The sequence below is a fragment of the Bos mutus genome, chromosome 6, assembly GCF_027580195.1.
Source record: "Bos mutus isolate GX-2022 chromosome 6, NWIPB_WYAK_1.1, whole genome shotgun sequence".
In the NCBI taxonomy this organism is placed as follows: Eukaryota; Metazoa; Chordata; class Mammalia; order Artiodactyla; family Bovidae; genus Bos; species Bos mutus.
This window is the reverse complement of record NC_091622.1, coordinates 96,808,160-96,823,105: the sequence shown is the minus strand read 5'-3', so window position 1 is coordinate 96,823,105 and position 14,946 is coordinate 96,808,160. Positions and strand designations below refer to the sequence as shown.

The 14,946-nt window shown below is 37.2% G+C and overlaps 1 long non-coding RNA gene across 1 annotated transcript in view; it reads right to left on the bottom strand.

Moving 5' to 3' along the window:
- Positions 1 to 407: 407 nt before the first annotated feature.
- LOC138988236 (uncharacterized) overlaps positions 408 to 14,946 on the bottom strand; it is a 38,487-nt gene continuing 23,948 nt past the window's right edge. The window contains exon 3 of the long non-coding RNA XR_011464534.1: positions 408 to 700. This is a non-coding gene — a long non-coding RNA (uncharacterized lncRNA). The remainder of the gene's footprint in view (positions 701 to 14,946) is intronic.

The window sequence follows — 14,946 nt, the reverse complement described above, 5'->3', positions numbered from 1 at the left end:
GAAATGGCAACCCACTCCAGTGTTCTTGCCTGGAGAATCCCAGGGACGGGGGAGCCTGGTAGGCTGCAGTCCATGGGGTAGCACAGAGTCGGACACGGCTGAAGCGACTTAGCAGCAGCAGCAGACAACTGTGTGGTATTATTAGCTCCATTTTAAAGACGAAAACAGCACCAAACATAACCAACTCGGCACCAAACATAACCAACTTGTCTAAAGTCACCTCTGTGGTATGTGGCAGAGTGCAGAGCTGAAACTTGGCAGTCTGATTCCAGGGTTTGTGCTTGTAATAGTAACAGAAAAGCAGTGGAGCAATGGTAATAACAAAAACAACCCTCCACCCCTCAAACCAAATGGGGTTTCAGAAATGGAGGAGATACAACAGTCAAGAGACACCAAAGAGACAAGGAAATACTGCAACCCCCTCTTCCTCCTATCACTTTATCATATGAGTCACCAGGGAAGCTCTCCTACCACTACTAGAGAATGCTTTTGTAATTGGTGGTGGTAGAACTCTCTAGTTAATATAACAATTTATTGGTATCCTTGCAGATGGGGAGAAGGGTCAAGTTGGTATAACGTTTGTACTTAAAAGAATGATGATGATTGAAAGAAGAATTGCCATGCTGATGATTATGATCTTTTTGCAGTGTTTCCGCCATATCCTCCTAAGAGTCTTCATTGTTTGGGGGGATTCTTTGGCCTGAAATAAACAAATTTCATGATTTCTTCTTATTTCTGGATTAATGTGTACCCTATAATACATATTAGAACTATTTAGAAGAATGGATTTAATTTGATTTTGATCAATCACAAAATCTCAGTAGGTCTGAGCAGCTGTTCTAAAACAGTACACCAAGATTCCTTATGGTGTTCAGCTGTGGTTTTATTGGCTTTTAAAATTTTTGATGTTGAAAAGTTACTCTCTGAACTCCAGTTTCCTCATCTTCATGATTTTACAAGTGTCACTCTCGCTTACAACCCTATTTAAAATTGCTAACTCATCTTCATTCCAGCAACCCTTTTCCCTTTCAATACACTATTTTTTCCCAAAGTACTTAACCTCTCCTCTAACAGTATGTAATTTTTACTTTTATTGTTTGTCGAGAATGTAAGCTCTATGAAGGCAGGGATTTTTGTCTGTTTCATTCACTGCTATAGTCCCAACAGTGAACCAACGATATAGAGCAGGTGTTTAGTTAATGTTTGTTGGAAAAAAAATGAATGACTAGATCTGCTTATTAAATGAGGATAATAGTACCTGCCACAGAGTAGCTCAGATTCTGAGAATTAACCAAGATAGTGAATACAGTATATCAAGACTGGATATAAGAATAAATTATGCCATTATTAATATTTTGATGAATAATGAGATGGGTTTCCTTAAGTATAATACAAAAAAGTTTCATATCTTCACCTAATTAACCTAAACAAAACAGCTCACTTTTATTAAATATTATTAAAATTATTGAAAGAATTCAAGGAGCAATAAAGAGAAATGAAACGTGGCCACACAAAATTATAAAATCCTTATGCCCACCCCCCTATTCGGTCCACTCCTTTTTAAAATATATGGAACTGCTTTTCATCTAGTCATGATACAAGTGAATTGCTTGATGCTTACATGGATTTCTGCTGTCTGCCACCCGGATAAGGAAAACTATCATATTTCACTTATCTTTCTTCATGCATCACGTCTGCTTCTTTAGTCTCAGTGTACAGTGATTTTCCAAGAACAAAATCAAGGTAGATGCTTGCAGTGCTTACTGTAAGTGGCATGAGTCCTGGTATGCCACTCAGATGGCCTCATGACTCTAGTTTATGACGAGTTATGGGAGCCCAGGTTTGTGTATCCAAGATGATGCTGATTATCCCAAGGACTTGGAGTATGGAAGCTAGCAACTAGGTGTACTTTGCAATGTGTTACAGTGCTTTAAGTGCAGGCACTATAGGATGTGCACTGTAGGTATTTCTGCACAATACTATAATACTCATAATAACCTTAGGTTAATATTCCTGTTTTACACTGTTGAAGAAAAATGAGGCTCAGAAAGTTTGAAGTTACTTGCCTCAGAGAAAGTGACGGAGCTGGGATTCAGATCTAGAATTGTGTGACTATACTGCCTTGTGTAGAAATACTGAATTAAGGTATAAATGGGCTTTACATTCTTCTCTTAGGTTATTTATTCTCTTGCATTAATGTAACATGCATGTACAGTTTGGGCAGTCAGAATTCTGTAAGGTGTGTGAGTAAAAAGTGCCTTCTCCTGTCCTGCTCCTTTCCACCCCAATCCTATTCTTCAGAGGTAATCACTTTCAGCTCTTGTTTGTGTGTTTTGTTAGTTGCTGTATCCCTATTGCCTGGAACAGTGGTTTTCACCTGGGGATGCTTGTGCCTTCCCGAGAGCATTGGGCAGTATCAGGAGACATTTTTGCCTGTCATGAATTTAGGGGTTGCTGCTGGGCGTCTAATGGCTAGGAGCCAGGAATGCTGTTGAACATCCTGCAAGGCCTCGGGCAGTCCCAAGTGTGCCTCGGTTGAGAAACCCTGACCTTAAACACTGTCTGATGTATAGTGGGTGATCAGGAAATACTTGCTCAGTCCATCTCATTTAGCTGTCTGTTTTTTCCTGGTGTTTGTTTTCCTATGGGTTACTAGAAATATTTACATATTATTATTATACATATATATTACTAGAAATATATATATATATAGTTCTTGATTTTTTTCTGTTTCCAACTATAGAAAAGAGGATATAATAATTCCTACCATACCTCCAAAAAAAAAAAAATCCTTCCTTTGATGGCTCCTGTGGCGCATCCATTTGTTTTATCTATTATTTAAAATTTTAAAAAATATATTTATTTTTTAATTGAAGGATAATTGTTTAACAGAATTTTGTTGTTTTCTGTCAAAGATCAATATGAATCAGCCATAAATACACATATATTTATTTTTGACCACGCTGGCTCTTCTTTGCTGCCTGAGGCCTTTCTCTAGTTGTGGACAATGCAGGCTACTCTGTTGCAGTGCGTGGACTTCTCATTGCAGTGGCTTCTGTTGCAGAGCATGGACTCTAGGCTACATGGGCTTCAGTAGCTGTAGCATGAGGGCTCAGTATTTGTGGCGCATGGGCTTAGTTGCTCTGAGGCACATGGGATCTTCCGGGACTAGGGATTGAACCCATGTCCCCTGCATTGCCAGGCAGATTCTTAACCACTGGACCACCGGGGTCCCTTCTGCTTTATCTTGGAAGTTCCACACAGTCTTTTTGATCTGCTCCAGTGGGTTTTGGTTGGGGTCCAGGTTTGCTATACCTAAAGCTTTAATCTTCAGATCTTTCTTCACCAGTATTCTGGGCGTGCCCTTCTCTTGTTCTTTCAATCTCATTTCTTTTCATTCCTTGATTTATTCCCTCTTGTTAGTGAAAAATTTCTTGTGAAAATTTCTTAGAATGGGTGACTGGGAGGTAAGTTTCTGAAAATTACATGCCTAGAAATGACTTCATTCTACCCTTACATTGAGTTGGTAGTTTGGTTATAGAAATCTAGTGTGGAAATCATTTTCTTTCAGAATTTTGAAAGCATTCCTTCTTTTTTCTTTAGCACACCTATACTGTTTTTGCAAAATCTGTTGTTACTCTATTTGCCAAGTCTTTGTTTTTCTTTCTCCATGTGAAAGCCTTCAGAATCCTCTCTTCTAACATTCTATAATTTCAAGATTATATGCTCTGCTATGGTCCTTTTTTGTTGTTCATTGAATCTGTAAATTCATGTTTTTTGTTTTAGGAATTTTTCTTGTATTAATCTGGTTTTCTCTCCTCTGATTCCTTCATTTCCTTTTTCTGAAACTCCTGTTATTCATACGTTGAATCTCTTAGACTGTCCTCTTTCTTCTCTCTTTTTTTGCTCTACTCTCTGAGAGAATATCTCAACTTTATATTTCAATAATTCTATTTAATTTTAAAATTTTACTACTGTTTTAATTTCCAAAAGAACTTTTTGTTTTATGAATAAGTTTTTACATAGCTTTTCATTCTGTTTTCAGAGTTGTATTATATTCTGTTATTTCTCCCAGGATGTTAGAGAGGTTTTTTTTTCTTTTTTTCTTTTTAAAGTACAGTTGATTTCCAATATTGTGTTAGTTTCAGGTATATACCACAGTGATTCAGTCATATATATATATATATCTTTTCAGATTCTTTTCCCTTATAGGGTATTACAAAATTGAGTATAGTTCCTGTGCTATATAGTAGGTCGTTGTTGGTTATCTATTTTATAGAGAGGAGTATGTATGTGTTAATCTCAAACTCCTAATTTGTCCTTCTCCCCTAGAGAGGATTATTATTAACAGTTTATTTTTTTCTCATGCCATGCAGCATGTGGGATCTTAGTTCCTCAAACAAGGACCTAATCTGTGCCCCCCGCACTGGAAGTACAGTCTGAAGCACTGGGCCACCAGGGAAGTTAGAGGTGTTTTGTTTTATAATGAAGCTTTCTTTTTCTTGTACATAATCTGTTTTGTCTGAGTTTCTTTTTTTCCTGTTTATTTTTATTTATTTTTTTTTATTATAGAGATTTTTCTCAAATATCTCATGATCTGTGTTGTTGATTAAAGTGATGGTTGGAAACTCACTATGAGTGAGTGAGGGCTATGATTTGGTGAGTTTCTCTATAGGGTAATCTGGTGCACACCTGACCGTTTCATTGGGGGAATGCCTCAATACTTGTAAATTAGTATCTGTAGGTCTTTTTTCCTTGGTCTAGTCAGTTTTCTTAGGGAGGAATCTTCTAATCTCCCGCTGAGTGAAGCTGCCTGGGAGACAGGTTGGAGAGTGGTCACCATATTCTGGATTTTCACTAAGTTCACATAATTTTAATATGATGGTCACTCTGGCCTTAACTGCACCTGGTATCTGAATTTAAAATCTCTTAGATCCATTGTCTTTAGATAATACAATTTATCATCCTTTGTCAGTGATAAGGAGAGGAAGCAGCGTGGTTGTAAAAAGAAGGGGAGGGACTCTACAGGTAACTTGTTCCTTTGAAAAACTTTATACTCAAGTCACTTCTTTCTAGACCCATACTGCTTTTAGAAGTACCGTGTGTCTACTTTTAGAAGTACCATGCGCGTCCAGTTGCTGATCCTTTCCAAGCTTTTATGGCCTGGATCAGTTTGCATCTTAATATCTTCTGCTACTATAAGCTTGTGTTTTGAGCTTTCACTGCTTCAATTGAAGCTATTAAATACAAAGAACCTAAATTTTTTCTAGCTTCCAAAATTTTGAGATTTCTTTCCTGTTATTCTTTTTCTAAAAAATCTTAGTGGTTTATACATTAAAATTCGTAACTGTTGTTTTACTTATCATTTTATGGAGTTTTGAGAGCATACCAAGAAAAATGTATATGTTTAATCTGCTAGGTTCAAATCCATGACCCATATTCATCTGTAGGCAGACTGACAGAAAGCTTATTGTCCTAGTTTTTGTTAAAAAAATCTGCTTTTTAAGTACATTCGGTGGAGTCTTTTACAAAAAGATCCAGAGAAAAGAGAGAGAAGATTAATTTAGATAGGCAAAAATAGAGGATTTAATGAGAATGATTATATGATATCTGTGTGAAAATAACCTGAGAACAATTATAAAATACTTCAGTGAAATTTCATCTTGTTTTGAGCTGCTTCTACTCAACGGGCTTCAAGGAGAAAGTAATTTTTCCCCATGTAATCATGAAAATATGATGTATACATAAAAGTGAGATTTTCTTGAAAGGGAAGGCAAAAAATCTCAACTTTTTTTGCTATAACTTTCTGGGATTTAGATGTTGCTTCTTTTCTGACAGGAAAGATACATGATATAATCTAATAAAAAAGTAAAAGGCCCAGTGATATAGAGGATTGTGTAACTGTAACCTTGCCACTTTGTGTGGGTGTGCTCTGTTGTGTGATTCTTTGTGACCCATGGACTGTAACCCGCCAGGCTCTGCGGTCCATGCGATTCTCCAGGCAAGAATACTGGAGTGGGTTGCCATTTCCTCCTCCAGCAGATCTTCCCCACCCAGGGATCGAACCTGTGTCTCCTACATTGGCAGGTGGATTCTTTACCACTGAGCCTCCTGGCAAGCCCACCAGTATTACTACTCAAAAATGCTAGATAATATATTAAGTTGGCCTAAAAATGTGCCAACTTAATATTAACTTATTAACCAACAATAACTTATGGAAAAACCCAAATGAACTTTTTGGTCAACCCAATATAAGAAGCAAACTTAAATGCCTAGCTGAGCTTGGAAGAAAGTAAGAGAAAGGTCAAGAGCAGGAACCTGGGGAAGCAGCAAGAAGCTGCACTGATGGCACAGCTCCCCTGGATTCGGGAAGGTGATGGTGTTGGCTTCTACCATGCAGGCAGGGCTTAGGGTTTTAGTGGTCACAGGGACAGTGGGCTAAGCCTTGGGCTCACATGAGGAGAGCAATGAAGTTACTCAAATTCCATCCTTCCAGATAACAAGGCTCCACATTCTCTATCACCCCGTGTCCAATCTGTCAGCAACTCTAATTCACGCCACCTTCAAAATATATCCAGAGTCCAAACACTTCTCACCACCTATACTGAAGTCAGTATTCACTTGGTGTTACCTATACCTTTAGTACTTTACATACTTTAAAATGTTAATTTTATGTTATGTGAATTTTACATTACAAAAAAAAAAAAAAATTCTGCCCTGCATTAGAGATCAGATTAAGGGTGTAAGCTTCCTATTCAACCCAGATGAATGGCCTCAAGGTAGATGGCCTTTTAACCTGAGAGGGAGGCATGAGCAAGAAAGCAAATAACCAGGCTTTAGAACTTGAGAAGTGTGTCTGGAAAAGAACTTTACATGTGTCTACAGGCCCTTGGAAATGTTTAGATGCAAAAAGATTTGAAGTCAACTAAGTTTTGAATGAAATGATAAACCAAAAACTGGTCCTTTAAAAAGACCAAAAAAGAAAAAAACAAAAGCTTTGCAGTGTGGTTGCCAGAGAAAAGAGGTGTGGAAGAATGGACAAAATACATAAAACCATTTTTACTAATTTTTCCATCAGGAACAAAAGTATTTCAGACATTACCATTTCTATTCAATATATTACTGGAGGTCCTAGCTAATGTACTGATAGGAAGAAAAGAAGAAAGAAAGAACAAGAGAGAGAGAGAAAAAGGAAGAAAGGAAGGAGGGAAAGAAGGATGGAAAGAAAGAGAAAACAAAATATATATTGGAAAGGATGAAAAAAATCCTGTCATTTTTTACATATTATCAGTTCAGTCCCTCAGTCATGTCTGACACTTTGTGACCCCATGGACTGCAGCACACTAGGCTTCCCTGTCCATCACCAACTCCCAGAGCTTGCTCAAACTCATGTCCATCGAGTCGGTGATGCCATCCAACCATCTCAACCTCTGTCGTCCCCTTCTCCTCCTGCCTTCAATCTTTCCCAGCATCAGGGTCTTTTGCAATGAGTCAGTTCTTCGCATCCAGTGGCCAAAGTATTGGAGCTTCAGCTTCAGCATCAGTCCTTCCAATGAATATTCAGGACTGATTTCCTTTAGGATTCACTGGTTTGATCTCCTTGCAGTTCAAGGGACTCTCAAGAGTCTTCTCCAACAGTTCAAAAGCATCAATTCTTGGGCACTCAACTTTCTTTATGGTGCAACTATCACATCCATACATGACTACTGAAAAAATCATAACTTTGACTACATGGAGCTTTGTCAGCAAAGTAATGTCTCTGCTTTTTAATATTCTGTCTAGATTTGTCATAGCTTTTCTTCCAAGGAGCAAGTGTTTTTAATGACGGTCACCATCTGTGGTGATTTTGGAGCCCCCCAAAATAAAGTCTGTCACTGATTCCATCATTTCCCTATCTATTTGCCATGAAGCGATGGGACTGGATGCCATGATCTTAGCTTTTTATAGAACTGCTATACAGAAAATGAAAATAATTTTTTAGACAATATTACCACAAAAGAGTTCAGCAAGACTTGGGATATAAACATCAGTATGCAAAAATTGACTGTGTTCCTATTAACCAAAAGTTTTTTGAAAATGTAGTTTAAAAATATCATATAAAATAACAACAAAAACAGATATCAAGAAATAAATCTCATAAAAGTTGTACAAGATCTTTATGGGAAAAATTATAAAACTCGAAAGATTTTGAAAGACTTAGGAAAAGAGACATAGCATGTTCAGAGATGGGAAAACAGTATTTTAAAGGTGTTAGTTCTCCCCATACTACTGTCATTCCAACTAATATACGAACATTTCTTTTGTGTGTAACTTGAGATGTTGATTCTACAATTCCCTGAAAGAGAAAGAAACCTAACCAACATAATTTCTGAAAAGGAGAAAGTAGATGAACTTGCCCTATAAGATATAAAGGCTTCTCCTAAAGTCATAATAATTAAAATGGTATAATACTGGTGCAAGGATACAGAAATAGACCAGAAGAATATAATATATACAAATCAAAAGAATGAAAGTTGTTTGCATATGAAAACATTATATGTGGCAAGGTTGGCATTACAAAACAAATGGGGAAGGCTGAGCTATTCAACGAATGGTTGTTGGGCAACTGCCTATTTATATAGAAAATAATGAAATTTGATTCCTACCTCGTGTGCTGTCGTTTCAGTCATGTCCGACTTTTTGCCACTCTACAGCCTGTAGCCCTCCCTCTAGGCTCCCCTGTCCATAGAATCCTCCAGGCAAGAATACTGGAGTGGGTTGCCATACCCTCCTCCAGGGAATCTTCCTGACCCAGGGATTGGACCTGGATCTCCTGCATCTCCTTCATTGCAGGCAGATTATTTACCCACTGAGCCACCTGAGAAGCCCTCCTACCTTATACTTTACACAAAAATAAAATGCCCCCTGTTCTAATGATCCATGTTTAAGAAGCAGAATTAAAATTTTGGGGGAGACAATGTAAGACTGTCTTTGTAACCTGGGGAAAGTCACCTGGGAAGCCCTAAATAAACACAGAAAGCATAAATCACAAAAAGCAAGACAGATACATTTGCCGACATGGAAGTTAAAGACTTCTGTCCTGGTAAATGGATAAAGAGATGTGGTACATATATACAGTGGAATACTACTCAGCCATTAAAAAGAATGGAATAATCCCATTTGTAGCAACAGTGATGCAACTAGAGATTATCATACTATGTAAGTCAGAAAGAGAAAGATAAATACCCTATGATATGATTTTTATGTGGAATCTAAACTATGACGCAAATGAACCTATCTATGAAACAGAATCATGGACATAGAGAGGAGACTGGTGGCTGCCAAGAGGGAGGAGGAGGTTAGGGGAAGGCTGGAGTGGAAGTTGGGGTTAGCAGATGTAAGTTTTTACACGTAGGATAGATAAACAACAACGTCCTACTGTAGCACAGAGAATTATATTCTATAACCTATGATAAACCACATGGAAAAGAGTATAAAAAAGGATATTCATATATATGTATAACTGAATCACTGCTGTACAGCAGAGATTAGCACAACACTGTAAGTCAACTATCAGATCAGATCAGTCGCTCAGTCGTGTCCGACTCTTTGCAACCCCATGAATCGCAGCATGCCAGGCCTCCCTGTCCATCACCAACTCCCGGAGTTCACTCAGACTCACGTCCATCGAGTCAGTGATGCCATCCAGCCATCTCATCCTCTGTCGTCCCCTTCTCCTTTTGCGCCCAATCCCTCCCAGCATCAGAGTCTTTTCCAATGAGTCAACTCTTTGCAGGAGGGGGCCAAAGAACTAGAGTTTCAGCTTTAGCATCATTCCCTCCAAAGAAATACCAGGGCTGATCTCCTTCAGAATGGACTGGTTGGATCTCCTTGCAGTCCAAGGGACTCTCAAGAGTCTTCTCCAACACCACAGTTTAAAAGCATCAATTCTTTGGCGCTCAGCCTTCTTCACAGTCCAACTCTCACATCCACACATGACCACAGGAAAAACCATAGCCTTGACTAGACAAACCTTTGTTGGCAAAGTAATGTCTCTGCTTTTGAATATGCTATCTAGGTTGGTCATAACTTTCCTTCCAAGGAGTAAGCGTCTTTTAATTTCATGGCTGCAGTCACCATCTGTAGTGATTTTGGAGCCCAGAAAAATAAAGTCTGACACTGTTTCCACTGTTTCTCCATCTATTTCCCATGAAGTGATGGGACCGGATGCCATGATCTTCGTTTTCTGAATGTTGAGCTTTAAGCCAACTTTTTCACTCTCCACTTTCACTTTCATCAAGAGGCTTTTGAGTTCCTCTTCACTTTCTGCCATAAGGGTGGTGTCATCTGCATATTTGAGGTTATTGATATTTCTCCCGGCAATCTTGATTCCAGCTTGTGTTTCTTCCAGTCCAGTGTTTCTCATGATGTACTCTGCATATAAATTAAATAAACAGGGTGACAATATACAGCCTTGACGAACTCCTTTTCCTATTTGGAACCAGTCTGTTGTTCCATGTCCAGTTCTAACTGTTGCTTCCTGACCTGCATACAAGTTTCTCAAGTCAACTATACTGCAATTAAAAAAATAGTAAAAAAAATGACTTCTGTCCTAAAAAAAGATACTATACACAAAGCTAAAATCAAGCCAAATATTGGGAGAACATATGTAAACTTTATACAACTGCCTAAGTATTAGGATGAAGAATTATATACTCATTCTTTATTCTAATAGTTATAAAATCATTGTTTTATACATGAATATATATTACAAACTATTAAAAAGATAAGCACCCCATTAGCAAAATGGTCAAAGGATATCAACAAACAGTTCACTGAAGAAATTCTAATGGTTAATAAACATAAAAATTGCTCACTGTCATCCAAAATGCAAATTTAGATGATATTTTCTTCCCCCTGTCAGATTGTTAAAAATTATAATCTCATAATCCCAAGTACTGGAAAGATACAGAACCTTTCATACAGTACTGATGGAAGTATAAATTGGCACAATCTTTGGAAAGCGATTTTAAATTATTTGCTTAATTCAAGGGTGCATATATTTTAAGATCCAGAAATTCAATTTCTATGTATATATTCTAGATGGTTTAAAATAGGATCAAGCATCCCAAGGGGTTCAGATGACCCACTGGAGAGCAGGAAAGTAATATTAGAATCCCTATTTGTCTTAATCTAAAAAACAAGAAGGAAATGAAAATATTTAAATTTTAACATATGGATAGCCACTGACATCTTCCCTAGGTATGGTGTAAAATAATTAAATCATGAAAGTTAAGGTGTTTTGAGAGTAGGGTGGAAATTCCACAGTGATGAAGAGTTCGCCACTGCAAACTCCTTTATCCATTCTCTTGCAGTGTATTGTTAACACCGACGATACATGTGAGTAAGTGAATGGATGGGTAATATTTATTAGTTTTAACTAAGCCAAAGAATAGACGTGGCTTAATTATATTAACACTAATAAGGCAAACCTAAACAACAAGAAAATGACAAAGAGAATATATCTCTGCTTCTAGTTTGAATAGTCCACCTTCCATATTTAGAGACTTTAAAGTCATTTGTAATCAGATCTGACTTTTAATCGCATTGCTATAATTAAAATACATTATTAAATTTTTTTTCTTAATTAGAGTTTTATTTTCTTAAGAAAACAAACTATTTAATTTTATTTCATCTTTGTCTCATTCTTTAAATTTCTACTTTTCTATATGTTTTATATAAGATTATTATAGGATAATACATATAATTTATATATATTTAAATGCATTCTCAACAGTACTCTACAAATAAATGTGCATGATCAAAAAATTCCGTAGACCTCTGTCTTAGAAACATTTTGCAAGCGTGTACCAAAAGACATGTACAAGGGTGTTCAATGCAGTGTTGTTGATAATAAAGAAGTTGGAACCTACATTAATGCTGATAAAAGGGGAAAGGACAAAAACACTCTATTTCTTCAAATAGTAATGAGATGCTGTCAGAAGCTAAACTGATAAATTAGAGCTAAGTGTATCAAAATTAATACATTTCAAAAAATAATAATGTTGAACTAAAAACAGATTGCAGAAGGGGAAGCTCATTAGAATGTCATATATAACAAAGTTAAAAAATGCAAACCAACTATAGATACATATTATAGCAAAGGAATGAAAACATGCATACAAATGATTCATATCAAATTCATAATAGTGTTTCTTCTAGTGAGGGAGTGGAATGAGCTCGGGAAAGATTCAGAGGTGACTTTAATTACATTTATAATTTTATTTCTTTGAAAACCAAAGGCCCATATCCAATGTGGCAAAATGCTAAGGCCATATATGGCTGGCTGATGATTACAAGGGTATTAGATATATCATTCACAGAAAATTTTCACATACCTGAAATAAATGTTGAATGATATAATACTGATTTTAGAATTTAATGATTGTGATTTCAAAATGCATTGTAAAAATGTAGACACTATCAGTTATCCACTCTTTGGCTGTTACGCTTTATCCATCTTTTATGAACTTAACACATACTTATATTGTAGCTAGGCTTATACTAATATGTCTCCTGCAATAGATTAAACTTTGAAAAGTATCTCATTCATTTTTTTTAATCCCTGAAGACGACAAGCATAATACCCTGTACATAATAGGCCCCCAAAGAATGTTTATTAATGCATGAATCTAAATGGCTAGAACAGTTTTATCTGAACTCTTTTGTTATAATTCTCATAAAGTACAACTGAATCGTAGACAATGATTTTCTTTATTAATTCTTCTTTATAGATTATATAAACTGATGTGACCTATTCTTTTTCCTGCTATAAAAATAATGTAGAGGGTTGCCCCTGGAGAAGGAAATGGGAACCCACTCCAGTATTCTTGCCTGGGAAATCCTATGGACAGAGAAGTGTGGTGGGCTACAGTCCGTGGGGTCTCAAAGAGTCAGACATGACTTAGCAACTGAATGCGCACATACAGGTTTCTGTCAACAAACTGCCCTTGTTTTCTAGGGCGGCTGTAGCACAGCTCTACAAGCTGGGTGGCTCAGAACAACAGGACCCGTACTGTCTCAGAGTCCTGGAGAACACAAGTCTGTACAGTGTCAACACAGTTTAAGGGGTGGTCCTTTCTTCTCTTCCAGCTTCTAGTGGCCCCAGGAAATCCTTGAATTTCTTTAACATGTAGATATAACACTCCAAAAAAAAAAATGTAGAGGGTTGCTTTAAGTAAGTAGTGTTTAACTTAACTAACATCGAGTGCTTGTTTGCTGCACCACTTCTTATTATATTAGTGCCCAACATAGAGTTTGGTAGATGGTGCCTTATTCTTCTTCTATTATTCTTATTATTCTTAGTGCCTAACATAGAGTTTGGTAGACAGTAGATCTTCAAGAGATATTTGTCAAATTAATCAATAAATAAAAGATGCAGGGACTGCACAGATGAGAGAGGGATAGATTCAGCCTGAGAAATGGATGAGGAGATGATTCTTGAGTTGGGTTTTGATGGATGAGTAGAAGTTTTCCAAAGCAAGGAAAAAGAAGGAACAGTATGCATACGGGTATGAAATAATGCAACATATATTTGGGAGAACTACAAGTAGTCTGATAATTTTTGAGATTTATAAACTATAAAACCATGACCTCTGGGTGATGTGACTGGCAATGTAGTCAGAAGAAAGCTCATCAAGTTAGGGAGGTTGGACTCTACCTTGCACCACAGGGGGGTTTTAAGAAGGCTATAGATAGGGACTTCCCTGGTGGTCCAGAGGTTAAGAATCCACCTTCTAATGCAGGGGACATGGGTTTGATCCCTGGTTGGGGAGCTAAGATCCCACAGGCTGTAGGACAACTGAGTCCGTGGGACTCAACTAGAGAGAAGCCCCTGTGCTGCAATAAAAGATACTGCATGCTGCAACTTAGACCCAGCACAGCAAAAAATAATAATAATAATAATTTTAAAAGAGGGCTGTAGATAATGCTCACTACTTGAATTTTAAAAGAATACTCTAGTGTCACTGTGGAGGATGAATGGAGCAGAGTGGGACCAAAAATAGGGAGAACAATTAAATCTGGGAATTACCATATTCAGACAAGAGGTAACTGACCTCAGAGTGAGACAGTGAGCGGCACTGGAATGGGCAGAAGGTGGGTTTAAAAGAGATTTAGCCATTCTGTGATAAGGAAGAAAACATTAACAATGCACAACATGAATATCAAAAACATTAAGAAGTCAGACACAGAATACTATACACTGTATGACTGTACTTATAAGACATTCCGGAAAAGACAGCACTAGTGACAGAAAGCAGATGAGTAGTTGGTTGGGGTCAGGGGTGGGGGGAGAGTCAACTACAGAGGAGGGCAGATTTTAGGATGGAAGAGCTAGTCTACAACTTGACTGCGGTCACACAATTGTTCACAATTATCACAGTTCATCATACTCCATACTTAAGAGTGCGTGAATATTATATATGAATAATACCTTGTAAATTGTTTTGAAAGGTGAAAAAAATGAAGCTTATAATAAAAAAGATTTAGGAGGTTGAACCAACAGAACTTGGTAAGTAAAAAGTATGTATATACTTTGCTTTATATGGTATCTGTGTTTCTAGAAAAGATCTGTAAAAATAAAATTTAAAATGCTCACCACAGGGAATTCTGTGGTGATCTAGTGGTTAGGACTCTGTGCCTCATTGCAGGGGGCACAGGATTGATCCCTGGTCAGGGAACTAAGATCCCACAAGTCGTGAAGCATGGCCAAGAAAAAAAAATGTTCAGAGGGAACTCTTCAAACCTTAGTGATTGTTTTAAAACTGTTCTCTAACAGACAATTTCAGACATATAACAAAAGTTGACAGGATGGTATAATGAATCCCTATATACTCAACATCCAGATTCAACCATTGTTAATTTATGGCCAATTTTTGTTTAATGTATACCCCATTCTACTCCCCT